Genomic DNA, 16,674 nt, shown 5'->3' with positions numbered 1-16,674 from the left:
TTTACCACCCCTTTACCCCATCTCCTGCTTTGGGCAGGTTGGAAACATACAGAAACAGAGTTAAGAAATATGCTCTTTCTTAGCATTTAAGAGCTTTGAGGGAATTCCCTGGCTGTCCAGGGGTTAGGACTTGGTGCTTTCGCTGCCAAGGGCCCGGGTTTGATCCCTGGTTGGGGAGCTAAGGTCCTGTAAGCCACACAGCGTGGCCCCCAAAAATTTAAAAACAATAAAAAATAAAAATGAAAAAGAGCTTTGACACCTACCCTAATTGGAGGGGGGGTTAGCCTACTGCCCTTTCCAATTGGAACTGAACTGGGGTGGAGGTAGACTTTAATGTAAGGGAGGTACCATTATCTCAAGGATGGTTCACATTTCGCTTTGGAATATGGAAACTCCGTAAATTGACATGATAATTTCATCTCCTTCGTTTTCAATACTCCAACCTTACCCTTGCATTTTCAATCCCCTTACTCTGCTCACTGTTCTTTTCCCCATACTATATTTTTAAAAATTTGTTAATTTTGTTGTTTACTGTCTGTCTTCCCCAGTGGAGTATAAGCTCCAAGAGGCAGAGATCTTTGTTCATCCTTATCACTGATATAGATCAGTGCCCAGCACACAGTAAGAGCTCAATAAACAGTAGTTGAATGAATGAATGATGAATGTATATGGAGGATTTTTGCTACCAAGCCCTTTCCTAACTAGAGCAGAGGAGGCCCGAAGTTTCACTGGGACTTCCACACAAGAAAACACAAGCAGAAGCTGATCCTGTGAAAAAAAGCATTGTTGAACTCTGCCTTCCCAAAAGTACTTTTTAAAAATCAGCCAAGTCTTGGAGTCTGGTCATGTATTGGTCTTGGGATAAGGGGCAAATAAGGGGTTTTCTGAAATAATTTATCAGTTAGGATCAACAAATTTACTAAAGCTATAACATCTTACAAACTTACTAAAGCTGTAACACTTAACAAACTTACGAAAACTGTAACATTCTCCACTACTTCCTTGAGTCCCTTGGGTTAGTTTTTGAGGATAATTAGGATCCAGACCTTGAGGTCTCAAACTGACCTTTAAATTAAATGGATTCATAGTTGGACAATTTGTCCTAATCCTTTGGGAGGCAAACTCCTTGGGTTAAAAAGAAAATAAAAAAGGCAAATATTCAATTTGATGAATCTTTCCGATGGGAGCATATTTGAAAGAGGAAAAATATTTCCTGGTACATTAGCAGCTCCCCCAAATCATCCACGTCAAAGGGTAGGAGGGTGGCTGCAACTTTTCAATTCAGACAGTCAGCATAAACCTTCACATTACATGTCCTAAGGGAAAAAAAAAAAAAAAAAAAAAACCTCCTCAGTGGTTGTATTTATCCCGAATGCAAAACTGTCCCCTTTGTTGAGGTCGGCTGAACCAACGCGGCCAGGAGAACAATGTCGAGTCTGCTGGCGGGCCATGTGCTAATGTGCTCATGCATTACAGGCCGTAACAGATGGCTGTGAGAACACCCGGGCCGGCGCCTGCCTGGGTCAGGATGCAACGCCCAAAGCCTGCTTCCCAGTTCTGTCCTGTTATCAAAACACTGCTTCTCTTTGGAGAGATGATGGCTGTCTCGGGGAGGCGGGCCAGGCCCCTGCTGTAATGCAGGGCACGACAGGAGAGCAAAGGTGCAAAGGAATCATTATTGGGGGGGTGGGGGCGTTGCTGGTTTGTTTGAACAATGTTGCAGAATGGAAAAGTATTCATACAGTTGAAAGTCAGAAGCAAGGAGACACATGCTGTATTGTTCCAACATGTTAGCTCATGGGTACTGCTCACATCTTTCATCTTCTTCTACGCCCAAGATTAGCTGTTTTGGGTGTAGTTCTAATTTCTCTCCCCTTCCCTCTGAGGAGTCTGTCTTCTCTCTTCCCCCGCATCTCAGCGAATCACTGAGGAGAGAGAGTAACCCGGCCCCCAAAACCAAAACCAAAACCAAACCCAGCTTTCTTGCAACCACTTGGAAGAGTCCAGAGAAATTCCTTTGGAAACGTAACTAAGGGGGATGGATCTGGGCTCTTTTGATGTTGATCCCTGTTTCTCTGCAATGGAGAAGAAAACCCACAAGAGCCATCACCTCCACCTTGAAGCAAAGGCTTGAGCAGGTTGGGCTGAGCCGACATCTTGAGGCCCACATGTTCCAGGAGAGGATGCAGGACCGTCAGTGACCGTCTTGTCTCCCCACCCATGGAGCCAGGCTGGGCAGTCCAGGCAACCCTGCCCGCTCTCCCGCTCACGTCCCCATGACTGGGGACCAGGACTCACTCTGAGCAAAGCCTCCCGGGATGAAAGTAGCACAAGGAGGGCGGTATCTCAGATTCACCCCAGATCCACACAGGGGTAGAGGTGCACCCACAGCACAGAAAGGACTTTAAACCCCTATTCTCTGACTCTCTGAAACAGACAAGCCGGCTTACCCTTGCCATTGGTCTTCAAAGTTGGTCTAAGCTTCACGGGGTTCATGCGGGGAGCCCTGGGAAGCTGGCACGCACCCCAGCCTCTCCTCACCAGCTGCCTGCAGTGCTCAGCATTCTTCCTGCTAATGCCAATGTCTGGATAAGTGTGGTGTCTCCAGAAAGCCCTGTAAAAATGCCCATTGCCTGGGAGGGAATACAGAGCGAGCTGTGAGCAGAGGTCCGTCTATAAAGTATTATTGACCACACCAAGTAGGGTCCTGAGAGCCTGGAACTGGTGAATTCTATGTAGAAGGGAAGCAGGAGAGGCCAAGAAGAGAGGGACTAACAGGGCTAGTGCCATGCGGGCCAGATACAGGCTTTGGGGAGGGATACTGAAGGGTGTATTCGTTAGGATACAGGTTGGGCGCTATAACCAAGGAAGCTCCAAGACAGTTAAAGTTAAATGAAGTCAAAGTTTAGGGGAGGTTGTCCAAGGCTTGTCTGGAGGTTTGATGGTAACAGGGACCCAAGTTCCTTCCCCATTGTGGCTCTGCCGTCCTCAACACACAGCCTCCACCTATGGCCAAGAAGACAACTCCAAGCCCTGCCGTCATGACCATATTCTGGCAAACAAGGCTGGGGAAGGGGTGGGCCCTCCCTTCCCTTCCCTTTACACACATACGTAAGTGGCACACCTCACTAGAGCTCCTGTTTCCAAAGGGCAGAGCTTAGTCGTATGGTCACACCTAACTGCAGAGGAGGTTGGAGACATAACTCTCCTCGGGGTGGCTGTGTGCTAAGTAAAACTCCTGTTACTAATAAGGAGAGAGCAGAAACTGGGGGACACAAGTGCAAGCCACGCAGGGCTGGGGGAGGAAGTTCCCAAAGATCTTGGCATCTGCAGCAACTGACTCACCATATGCGCCTGACAAATGTTTGTTGTGGACCAAGCACAGGCTGGAATCCGTTTTCTGAGGGAAAGGGGATGAATTTCCATATGAGCAGTGGGGAAAAGAGAACTTTTAAATAAAAATAGTACATTTCTATAGCACTTGATGGTTTGTAGGGCCTTTTACTTTTTTTTTTTTTTTTTTTTTTTTTTTGCGGTATGGAGGCCTCTTACTGTTGTGGCCTCTCCCGTTGTGGAGCACAGGCTCCGGACGTGCAGGCGCAGTGGCCATGGCTCATGGGCCCAACCACTCCACAGCATGTGGGATCTTCCCGGACCGGGGCATGAACCCGTGTCCCCTGCATAGGCAGGCGGACTCTCAACCACCGCGCTACCAGGGAAGCCTGGCCTTTTACATTTTACACTCATTGCCTCATTGAAAAGGAGGAGCCAGGAACTTCCCTGGTGGTCCAGTGGCTAAGACTCCATACTCCCAATGCAGGGGGCCTGGGTTCGATCCCTGGTCAGGGAGCTAAGGTCCCACCAGCCACACAGCATGGTTGAAAAAATAAAACAAAATAATAAAAAATAAAAGAAGAAACTAACATTGTTATCCTGATATTAACTGAACCATAGATTCTGTTTGGATTTCACCAGTTTTTCCGCTAATGTCCTTTGTCTGTTCCAGAGAAGAGTGGAGGGTGTACAATCCATGATACCACATTACATTGAGTTGATCTTTATATTTAAGAGTGTTGACCAAAGACTTGCTCAGAGCAGTTCTAGATACTGCTCCTAGGCAACATATTATACAAAAATTCCACTGTTGTGAAAAATGGACACAGAGAAAGCTAATCACCACTGGATTAAGATTTGATGGAAGGAGACTTATAAGATTAAGGGGAAATCAGGTGAGCAGGGTACACTGGGAGGAAGTATTAAAATCCCTGGGAGTGGAAAAGGGCTGAAACATCCTAAGGGACCACATAATTAAAGCACAACAGATTACAGTTCCCCTGAAAAAAAGGATGCAGGGAAAAAGAAGTGCCACAAAGACTGCTCAGAGCAGAGAAGGATCCGTTTTACAAAGTGACAAGAGAATCTCCCTCTTTTTTTTTTTTAACTTTTTATTTTATATTGGAGTACGGTTGATTAACAATGTTGTGACGGTTTCAGGTGTACAGCAAAGTGATTCAGTTATACATATATACGTATCTATTCTTTTTCAAATTCTTTTCCCATTTAGGTTGTTGACATAATATTGAGCAGAGTTCCCTGTGCTCTACAGTAGGTCCTTGCTGGTTATCCATTTTAAATGTAGCCATGTGTACATGTCAATACCAAAGAGAATCTCCCTCTTAAAATCTTCTTCGTAAGAGTCTAATTTCCATGGTAACTTATGCTGTTGAGTGATTAAGAGCTTACCAGGGGAAAATGTGAGAGGAGAAAACAGGGACAGGAGTCCATGCGTGGATGCATCTCGATGCAGATAGAAGAGTCACGCCTATTTCAGAGCTGCCAAAAAAGCCTCACTTCTGTAATTAAAAAGAGCCTGGTTGCTTTTAAATCTGCACGGTAAACATCCAGAATCCACTTTATCAGAGTCAATTGATAAGGAACCTTTACTTATTTAGAGACACCACCAGCACACCTAGCTGAATCACTGAGAAGTTCAGTAAAACCCTGGTAGAGAGCAAGGGACAGGCACCAAGTTTGGACACAGGCGAAATAACATACAGCACATGTCTGTCTCCAAAGCCTCTCATGCAGACATTCTCCTGAACCCATTATATCGACATTAAACTGGAATTACTATGATTTTTTAAAAGGACTAGAAAATAATATCAGAGAAGAGGAGAGAGATGAGATTGGAAAACAAGGAAACGGGATACAGTGGAAGCAGACTTTCCCCATCTGGCATATGGCGCTGCTCCCCCAGCCCTCGATCCCAGCTCTATCTCCGCCGTTCTCCATGTGTATGTTCCTAATGTGGAGTATTAATTCCTTTCCATTTTCTGGGACGAGAGAATCTAATTAACAATGGGTAAGAAAAGCATGACTCTTACCAGGAGAATGGATGTCACAGTCTTTTCCAAATCAGAGCAGAAAGGTTCCAAGAATACATATCATCTGAGACATTTAACAAGCTATGGAATAAACCTAACCCTTCAGGCTAATGGAAATCACAAGGAATAAATGCACAGGAGATTTGCATGAAGGTGACTAAAATTAATAAAATAGAACATGCCCCTTTGGAAAGGATCGAAGAGCAGATGCTAACTTAGCTGAACTGACAATAAGCAAAGTGATGATTAGCTGTACTGTGATGGCTTGCTGACCTGGCCAACACATCTGAGAGTGGTCTGGCTGAAGTCAGTAACCATGGTGTCAGGGCAGGTGAGAGACAGGGATCACCCAGTGAAGAGCATGCATGGCCTTCTGGGAAGGCCAGCTAGAGAGACACCAGGCTGGATGATTACACCAAATCTTGTTGTTCCACACGTTCAAGACAAACGATGCATTATGGGTGATTTAGCAGGTGGAGAAGCAAGAACAGACTAGAGGTCCGAAAGGTGGGGAAGGCTTCAGGAAGGATGGGGGACTTAAACTGGCCCTGAAGGATGGAGCCGATTTGAGCATGCAATTGGGGGATGCTCAGAGTTCGTCCACCCTTGGGTTTATTCGGCTCAGAAAACTCTTGCATCCTTCTGACTATGGGGAGAGCAAGGTCAACTTGTAGTAATGAATAAGACCTCCACCCTCGGGTCATGGCTCACAAACCTGGCTGTTCATCAAAACCATGTGGGTAGTTTGTTTATTTGTTCTTAACATCCACCCCAGGGTCTGACCCCAAACCTACTGAGTCAGCAGGTCCGGGGGCTGGTGCCAGGGATGTGTGTGTTTGTAAACATCAGGTCATTCTGACCCAGTGAGGTATTCAACTGACCCCACGTCAAAGACGAAGAAACTGAGGCCCGGAGAAAGGACGCGATTGGTCCGTAGGACACATACAGTGAATTCCTTTGGCAGGTGAATTTCCAAGCATTTCCTCAACCCTTCTCCCCCAGTGTTGTGCTCGGAAACACCACTGCAGTGGCAAGCAAGTGCGACCCTAACATCTCCTGGGCTGGGTCGTGACTGCCCCACGGGGTCCTGGAGGTTATAAGGGTGTATTGAAGCTTCTGTACCTTGTAGTCGCTTCATTGCTAACAACCCACTTACCTGGAAGACAAAGAAGCAGCTTCTTGATCCACTCCCTGGAACTGGACCATTTGTCCCTAGCGAGGTGGGGGGATGGTACAAACAAAAGCTGGCGTGACAGTTTTGCCTTCTCCTGCTTTGCCTTTGACCTAAGCCTCTGAAGCTGCTCCAGCTGCAGGCGCACCACCTCTGAGTAAGTAAGGGTGCTCTGTGGCCCCTTAGCCCAAACCTCATTCCCTCCAGGCTCTTACCCTAGGGGTTCCTTGCAAATGCTTTCAGGCTCCTTTCTTATTTTTATTTTTTTAAATTTATTTTATTTTATTTTTTTTTGCGGTACTTGGGCCTCTCACTGCTGTGGCCTCTCCCGTTGCGGAGCACAGGCTCCGGACGCGCAGGCCCAGCGGCCACGGCTCACGGGCCCAGCCGCTCCGCGGCACGCGGGACCCTCCGGGACCGGGGCACGAACCGGCGTCCCCTGCATCGGCAGGCGGACCCTCAACCAGTGCGCCACCAGGGAAGCCCTCCTTTCTTATTCTGAAAAAGGATGTGTATAAACATGCAAGCCCTGCTCTATTTTAACCAGAACAAGCAGATTCATGTTCCTAAATGCTCTCATGCCTCTCCCCGCTCCTCTCATAATTCACTAACACGTCATCCCATCCCCACTTCCGGATTTCTTTCCAGCTGCTTCTGAAGCCCTAAGCCAGGCCCCCGTCAATTTCTTTCCTCCTGCAGCACTTCCTCCCACCAGGCCTTGCAGCTCCTGCCAGCCCCGTCTGATCTGTTGCACAACTGTCTTCCTCAACTGGTACCCAGGCGGGTGGCGTTCAGACCAACCCTCAGCTGCTTTCCAACGATGCTGGCCTTTTCTCTACGTGCCCCACCCTCCATCTCAGTCCTCCCCAAGCTTTTCTGTTTCCGAAGAGAATTTCTTACCTCTCATTCCAAAGGTGAGTCCTCCAGGTCAGGAGTCTCTGGCCACCCGGCCCCCCTGCACATTGTCTCCCACATCCCATCAGCTTTGCTTTGGAGGATGCTCTCTGGCAGGGGCCAGAGGCCACTGGACAAAGTGGGGTTTAGGGATCACACGACTTCATTTGTTCTTCTTCCACCTCGTTAATACTCAAAACCCTTTCAGCAACTCATTTGCTCACCAAGTATTTATGAGCCGCCTACTGTATATCAGGCACTGAACTAAACCCTGGGATAGCTGGCCAACTGCTAGGTATTCAGGTTCAATACGAAGGTTTAGCAGATTATTCAGAAATCAACTCCAGAGCTGCCTAAAGAAATAGATCAAAGAATCCAAGTGAGTAAAAAGTCTTTTTTCTACCTTTTTCTAAGTGGACAGTTACCAAGAGACAACAAAAAGCAAGTCATGAAATTTGTGTAGGGTCCAGGGACTTGGCTGGGTCATAAACAAGGTCTTAATTATACACAGCTTAGTGTGGTCCCATGAATTTAAGGACATTTATTAAGTGCCCCCCTGCCCAGTTTCAGGGTCCTTCCTCTTCCTCAGATATCTGCAACCCCATGACTGTAGGGTCGTGGTGATGGGGCTTAAAAGCCCAACAGGTGCCAAAAAGCTCTAGCAGTCTGTTGTATAACAATATGAATATAGTTAATGCCACTGAACTCTACGCTTAAAATGGTTAAAATGTTGTATTATTTTTTTTAGCACAACTTTTTTTTTTTGGCGTTACGCGGGCCTCTCACTGTTGTGGCCTCTCTCGTTGCGGAGCACAGGCTCCGGACGCACAGGCTCAGCGCCCATGGCTCATGGGCCCAGCCGCTCCGTGGCATGTGGGATCTTCCCGGACCGGGGCACGAACCCGTGTCCCCTGCATCGGCGGGGGGACCCTCAACCACTGCGCCACTAAAGCACAACTTTTTAAAACCTGACGGATCTCTTCCAACACCCCTCCTCTGAGGAATCATTTCCCTGGTAGAAAGACTCACAGGGAGTGTGGAGTCCAAGGATGAGGAGGCTGCCTCATCTGTGTTGTGTCATAGGGACACAGATAAGCCACAAGCCAGCGCACCCCACCTGCTCTGCCAGGCAAAACCCAACCGCAGCCGGGCGTCTCAACATCTGGGCGAATACTACTCAAGGCTTTTATTTCTTGTTTTCTGGAGAAGGCAGGAATTTTCCATCTTTACTTCTCCAGAATTCTGATTGCTTCTTCAAATGTGTAGTTCTACAGAGCTCGTTCTCTGAACTGATAGAACCTTGAGTGAAAAAGAGAAAGAAAAAGCCAGCCTTATACTCGGAATGAGAAAAACACAAAAATGTCTTTAGAACGTGGCTACCAGTGCTGGAGATGGGCTTATACTCTTCAAATTCGTCTGGCGAGGATGAGCAAAATAAATTTGGAATCCGTTTTTCACTTCATTTCGTCTCAATTGAGTATCTCTGGGCTCATGGGCTGTACAAAAATTAGGATTTAATATCACCTCTCGTCTCCTCTTTCTCTTCTCTCTCTTCCCTATGGAGGACAAAAAATGGCTCTTGGCAGCACTGGTTTCATGGTTGTGGGACCCCTGCAGTCCATTGCCCAAGTTCCCATGCTCAGAAGAGCCCCGTGCTTGGTTTAATGCTTCGCTGTCACCCTCTCGAAATCCTTAATGATTCTAAAACCACGGAACCCATATTTTCATTTTGCACTGGGTCCTGCAAATTATGTAGCCAGTCCTGCTCTTGGTGATGAAAAGCTTTTTCAGGTGTTTTTCACAGTTTTTCACATGCAATCTCTCACACCGTCCCCACTTCCATGGCCAGCATCAAAGTTCCTTCCTGGTCATGACAGTAGAAGGAAAAACAAGTTCTTAGGTCTTAAACAAAGATTAGGTTTTTCTTCCCTGTTAAAAATTACACCCGTTTTTATAGTAGCAACACAAATCTTAAGTAGGGGATACAGTACTTCAGTTTGATGTACTAAAACGATTTGTCTTTAAAGAAGAAAAAATTTCCTTGTGGGTCCCACCGATACTAAAGAAAGGGAAGGGAAGGCTAACTTAAGAGAAACATATTCACTCCTTAAGGTCAGAGATTCCGGCTCCCGTGGAGTGTATGCAAACATTTCTGTTAATACTGAGCAAAATACAATGTCGACCCCTAAGATCCTAACTCATTCATGAAAAGCAACAGGAAAAGAAGTTACACTGAACATCGTAATCAACCAACCAATAGGTACCAAGGGCTTTGTCCTCACCACCCGTATCCCCTCTCCCATTGTGGGATTTAAAGTATTTTTGTGAAAACAGCATTTGTGTTTTTTTAAGGGGTGTAGGATCTAAATCAATTCTAATATATTTTGAATACATTCATCATCATACACTAAAAGCAAATTCCTATTTTGTGGTTCTCAGCGGAGAGTGACAGAGCCTTGTTTGTGACAGCCCCGGGCATAAGCAATCATTGTGTAGCTTAATTAGATATTCCCTGTGCTAGTGTGAGGGACATATGTCTATTCACTGTAACAAACACCAAGAGCGGCCGGGTGCTTTCAGGCTCCTGCTATATGCAGATAAAGGCAACGCAAGTGCAAGCTCTCCCAAGGACCTGTGGCCTCAGCCGGCCCCAGCATGCCCAGCCCGCATTCACCGATTGGTTCCAGTTTATTAACAGCCTATGAACTTCTCATCGGCTCCTGGACTGGTCAGGACTGTCACCTGCAACTGCCAGGCCAGAGCCCCCTCTCCAGCTCCTGGGAAACTGGGCGGGTCCAGCTCTGCTGCGCCGGATGCACCGTCGGTTTTCCACACAAAGAATCATGTACTTAGGGAGTTGCAAACTTCAAGAGTGGAAAAGCAGATCAACTCTGAGGCAGTTCCAGACAGGAAGGCCACCCCATGCGGAATAAGCAACTCTAAGCTAACCTAGACTTGGTGAATTTTAAAAGCAACTTAAATGCTTACAGTGTCAATGTTTAAATATCACTTCAACGTTGGACCGAGAGATGATCATACTAAGTGAAGTAAGTCAGATGGAGAAAGACAAATATTACATGATATCGCTTAGATGTGGAATCTAAAAACAATACAAATGAACTTATTTATGAAACAGAACCAGACTCACAGACAGAAAACAAACTTATGGTTACCAAAAGGGAAAGGGGGTGGGGAGGGATAAATTAGGAGCATGGGATTAATAGATACACACCACCATACAGAAAGTAGAGAAACAACAGGGATTCACTATATAGCACAGGGAACTGTATTCAATATCTGATGATAACCTGTAATGGAAAAGAATCTGAAAAGAATAGATATATATAAAAAAGCTGAATCACTTTGCTGTACACCTGAAACTAACACAATACTGTAAATCGACTGTAGTTTAATAAAAAGAAGAAAAAAATATATATCACTTCAAACTAACGAGAATAAGGGGCAGTACCAAGTGGGTGCAATTCAGCCCATGTCTCACCTTCTCTTTGGAAAAGGTAGAAAATGAAAATGGGGGACAGAAACCAGAACGTCCCTGGGTCCCCAGTGGTGTTTGTCTCCTGTGTCCATCTCGTGACCGTGGTCCTCCATCCCGCTCTCAGAACCGAGTCCAATTTCTTTCAGCTGAAAAACTATCTTATGCTGTGTATTGGTTTCCTAGAGCTGCCATAGCAAAGTACCACAAACTGAGTGGCTTAAACAACAGAAATTTACTTTCTCACAGGCCTGGAGGCTGCAAGTCTGAGATCAAGGTGTCCGAAAGGCTGGTTCCTTCTGAGGTTGTGAGGGAGCATCTGTTCCAGGCTTGGAAATGGTCATCTTCTCCCTGTGTCTTCACATCATCTTCCCTCTATGTCTGTCTGTCTCTAAGTCCCCCCTTTTATGAGGACATGGTCATATTGCATTAAGGCCCATTGTAATGGCCCCATTTTAACTTGATTACCTCTGTAAAGCCCCTGTTTCCACATACGGTCACATTCCGAGGTCCTGAGGGTTAGAAATTTCATATATCCTTTTCTTTCTTTCTTTCTTTTTTTTTTTTTTGTGGTACGGGGGCCTCTCACTGCTGTGGCCTCTCCTGTTGCGCGCGCAGGTTCCGCGGCAATAGCTCACAGGCCTAGTTGCTCCGCAGCACGTGGGATCTTCCCGGACCGGGGCACGAACCCATGTCCCCTGCATCGGCAGGCAGACTCTCAACCACTGCGCCACCAGGGAAGCCCCACATATCCTTTTTGACAGACACAATTCAATCCATAACACACAGTTTAAGGGACATAACAAGAAAGCACCATTTACTCTAATCCCAATTCCAGAATGATGAAATATTGGGGTTGTGGACATTGTGAAAATACAACACTCTGATCTCCCATCAGCTGCCAAAGAACAGCCACCATGGCGAGCTGATCTTGTTGGTGCCTGGCCAAGTATCCACAATGACCTCTATGGTAACTGCAAAATAAATCAATTTCCAACAGAGAGGGGCACCCTTTGTTTTCATCCCCTACTGTTCCACAGGGGCTGCTCTGGTGGAACTTGACTTTCTAAGAACATGGCGGTTCTATTTCGAAAGGTCAGATCTTGAAAAGCCCTGATAGAGGAGTGAGTAGACCCCAGAGATGTGATGACTGGAGGTCACCCAGCCGGTAGTGGTAGAATGAAGGCTGTAGTCCAGGGCCCCGAAGGCCAGCAAGGTACTCTAGTGAGGGGACAGGGGAGCGGTAGCACCAACTCCTCCGATGGCTCCACAAAGCAGTGGGAAGGCTTGATGCCTGCCTGTGCGGGTCACCCTTCAGTTGAGCCCCCTGGAGTCTGGGGAGCTCCTTCCTGCTCGGCCTTGGCAGGATGACTCTCCTCTTTTAGGAAAGGGTCTCGGGAGTCCAGGAATCCCCAGTCTGGATCTCTAAACAAAGGCACATTGTCAATCAGCATTAGGGCAATGCTGCCAATAGCCGGACGGCTGTGGAATTAAGGTACCAAGGACACAGGTGCGCCTGCGTCAGCTGAGAGTTGATGCTCTAATTCCGAGTTAGTAGTATAGAGAAGAGCTGAGCTCTTGGAGTGAGGCAGATCCTGGTTTGAATCCCAGCACCACCACCTACCTGTTGTGTACCTGGCGCCCACTACTCAAACTTGACTTCTTCTGGAAAATTCCTACCTCTCCCAGTCGCCATAAGGATGAGCATTGATCATGTATATTCATTCCTTGATAACAAGCCAACACAGAACTGACCTTGAAAAGGGTCCTTTTTATTCAGCTATTCTTCCTGGACAGAAACGGAGTGGTTGCACGGTGGATGCAGGGATAGGATGTTGTTTTTACACAGATTAGAATAAAATTTTATTTTCATCTTATCCAAAGTTCTTTCAGAGAATGAATAAACAGGAAACAGCTGTCAAGAGGGCCGTGTGGAGGATATGGTTTCCTTCCCCGAGGCATCAGTTGATTCCACTCCCACAGGCTATGAACTGTCAGAGTATATCGACAAGAATAATTTAAGAAGCCAGCTGCAGTGACTCCTGTGAGCTCCCCATCCGCATCCATCGTAAACAGCCGCTCTCCTTGGTCAAAGGAAAATAGGTGGAATGTCAATACGTGTACCTACTCCTATTGAGAAGATTCTGGCAAATTAAATCATTAGCCTAGAAGAAACCCCAGTGTGTAATGAGGATTTGGCGTTCCATTTGTGAGAACACGAATCTCTTCCAAGGGGCAGGTCCCTCTGAACACCTCTGTCGACGTTTCCCATAACTGTTACGTCTGTGAGGTCAGCAGGGTGGGTTACCATCGCTCCAATTTTGCAGGGGAAGAGATCAAGGCCGACGGGGTCAAGAGATTCCCAGGATCACACGGCAGATCCAAGACCGAGACCAGGAATAGGCCTCTCCACTGTTCCAGACTGTTCCAGACTGTTCCAGACTGTACCAGACCATTCGACACTATTCCATGCAGTTCTACACTGTTACACACTGTCTCAGTTGTACCTTGGGACCCAAAGCAGGGAAACTTGAATAACTGTGCCACTCGCTCACTCTTTTTCAGCATATTCCAAATGTCTAAGAGATTTGTAGAGCCATTTTATCTTTGCTGTTAGTAAGGGTGACCTCCCTCTGATCATTTTTAACCTCATTAATGTCTCCGGATCTCTTAGACACAAGGAAGCTGGGTGGCCCCCTACATGAGGTTATTTCAGAGTTACCTGAAGGTCCTCCATCAACTCACCTCCCAAATAATAATTTCCCAACCTCTTTTATTTTTATTTATTTATTTATTTATTTTGCGGTACGCGGGCCTCTCACTGTTGTGGCCTCTCCCGTTGTGGAGCACAGGCTCTGGACGCGCAGGCTCAGCGGCCATGGCTCACGGGCCCAGCCGCTCCGCGGCATGTGGGATCTTCTCGGACCGGGGCACGAACCCGCGTCCCCTGCATCGGCAAGCGGACTCTCAACCACTGCGCCACCAGGGAAGACCCCAACTTCTTATTTCCTTGTTTATCTCAGATATGCATAGAGCTGAAATGCAAATTTTTGTAGGAAAAAAATATTCAATACAAGTCTCCTCATCAGTCATTTATTTCCCTCTGTGTGAGCCAGCTGATTAGAGATGTATAAGACAGAAAGACCCCGCAGAGATCACAGTGCAAACCCTCATTTCACAGACGTGGAAACGGAGGTCCAGAGGGGCCACGGGCAGGACACAGCCGGAGACAGTCTCTTCACTTTGAGTTTGGTGCCAGTTCCAGAAAACAAAGCTCCTCCCTGGGCCTCTTTCTAGGAACAGGTGTGGGAGCCCAGGGCACAGGGCCCCAGCTGTGGCCAAGGAGCCACCCTTTGTTCCCGGGGCTGGCAGATACCGCTACAAGAGTGAGTCTGCCTGGGGGCCAGGCCGGCTGGGACCAAATCACTCCCCTGAGCCTCAGTTTCCCCACCCGAGGAAGAAGGAATCATAATAACGACACCACCAGCCTCACAGGGCTATGGGATGAAATGAGGCTGTCCGGGTGAAAAGCTTAGAACAGAGCCTGGTGGGAGCCAACCACTCAGCAAATGTGTTTACTCATACCTCCAACCACCCACCTGACTCAGAACTTTCTAGCAATAGAAGTTGGCATTTAAATTAAATCTCCATTCTCAGACACCCTGGGTTCCCCGAAACAATCCACAGCAAAGAAGGGAAGATTTTCTTCTCCTGGCTGATCTCTCTCCATCCATTCATGTCTAGGCAGAGACCACCAATATCCTCGGCGGTCCTGGCCACCCTGGGGGTCTGGCCCTGTCCCGCTGGGAAACCGATGGTCCTGGTGGCTCTGGGAAGGTGGGCTGTCCTGTAGGCCATCAGCGACCAGACATGTCCCTGAAGATGGGGCGATCCTTGGCCTCCTGAAGGACTTACAGTCTGGCCAGCAACAGCCTCCAGCCCTCTGCCCTCAGCTCCGCTCCCAGAACAGCAAGGGGCCCAAGCCCTGCCGCTTCCCCTTTATGGATCAACAAGCTCCCTGGTAATTCCCTACTTAAGTGTGTGCGGTTAGCCGTTGACAATAATGTCTTCTCCGCTGGAAGACCCGCCCCTCCCCGAATTTCCCTCACATTTTCAGGTGACCAACTGCCCCAGGACTCAAGTCTGTGAGTTCCAGCTCTGCCCCTGGGATTCTAACAGGGTAATAAAAGCAAGATGCAAGAAGTGTTGCTCGTATGACCTTAATTTTGTGACGTAAACAACGGCCCCAGCATATATGGTTCAACTACATTGATACGCACCGAAGCATATGAGAGCTTAGATGATTTGACATGGGATAGATTCCATTAAGTCACAACAGACATTGGGTCACTTAGACAAAAGAGAATTGGAGCTCTGTCTACTGTCCTATCAGGATGACCGATAATCATCAAGTGACACACTCGCGGTGCAGGGTAATCTGATGGCCCCCGCGTACAGCCTGAGATGCTATAGCTCCGTTAAAACAGACACAAAACAGAACACTGAGATCCAGCGCCAGCTTCTCTGAGGGCTCTCCCTGCCCCCGCTGCCCGAGCTGCACCTCAGTCCCATGCGTCTGTCTGCCTTCCTCTCCCCTGCCTTGTCCCTCTCTGTACACTCAGAACCAAGGGCCGTCCAGCCCAGGGCAGGCCCTCCATACTCTTGTTGAGTGAAGGGCATCTTGAGTCGTGGTGGACAAGGCTTGGGGGATGGATGGTCTTGGCAGAGACAGGTGCTGGGTACTGAGAGCCCAGACCTCCCCTCCCACCTCCCCATCCCCCCAGGAGAGGCTGGAAGCAGGAGAAGAGACCCCCATCTTCTTCCTCTGTTCACACCTTAGCCCTACTCATGAGTCTTCTGTTCATCCCCGCTCAGCAGCAGAGACCAGTTTAAAACATTTAAACCACATTTAAATAATGTTAGAAGCCCAAGGACACCAGAAAGAAAAAATGAAAATAAACAGAATAGAGTTAATCATATGCAACTTGGGTTCTATGATATGGTTCCATGCTGGCCGCCCTGGTGGTGGAAACCATCTTTCTTCTCCTTCCAGGAGCTCCTTCCACCCACTGAGACCTCTCAACACCTAAGGGAATGGGGGAGGAGGGCTCTCCTGCCTGCCTGTCTGAGGCCACTTCTGGGTCCTAGTGTCATGCCTAAGAAGCAACTTCCCCAGAAGACTGAGAATGGCAAAGTAACCCCCTTCAGGGGGGATTCCTCCAGGGTTGTGGCCTTACCCTGTGGTTTCCATGAGACAAGCACAACAGAATATAACACGAGGAGCCCAACAGTCACCAAAAAAAATACCGTCAAACTCAAGTCCGGCAGTGGAGGGGCTGCTGCAGGACTGGGGCACCTTCCCTCACTGAGTGCCACTGAGAGGCAGATATGCACCCAAGACAAAGAGGGAGCCTGACCCCACAGGGGCGAGAGCCCCGAAAGGCTGCAACTGCTTCCCTCAGGGCAACCAGGGTGGTAGGAGGTTCCTGGGGGCAGAGTTAAGAAAAGAGGAGGCTGGGCTTCCCTGGTGGCGCAGTGGTTGAGAGTCCGCCTGCCGATGCAGGGGACATGGGTTCGTGCCCCGGTCCAGGAGGATCCCACATGCCGTGGAGTGGCTGGGCCCGTGAGCCCTGGCCACTGAGTCTGTGCGTCCGGAGCCTGTGTTCCACAACGGGAGAGGCCACAACAGTGAGAGGCCCGCGTACTGCAAAAAAAGAAAAGGAGGAGGCTAC

The sequence above is a fragment of the Mesoplodon bidens genome (genome assembly GCF_964165515.1).
Source record: "Mesoplodon bidens genome assembly, chromosome: 5".
Taxonomy (NCBI): Eukaryota; Metazoa; Chordata; class Mammalia; order Artiodactyla; family Ziphiidae; genus Mesoplodon; species Mesoplodon bidens.
This window is presented reverse-complemented; position numbering follows the sequence as displayed.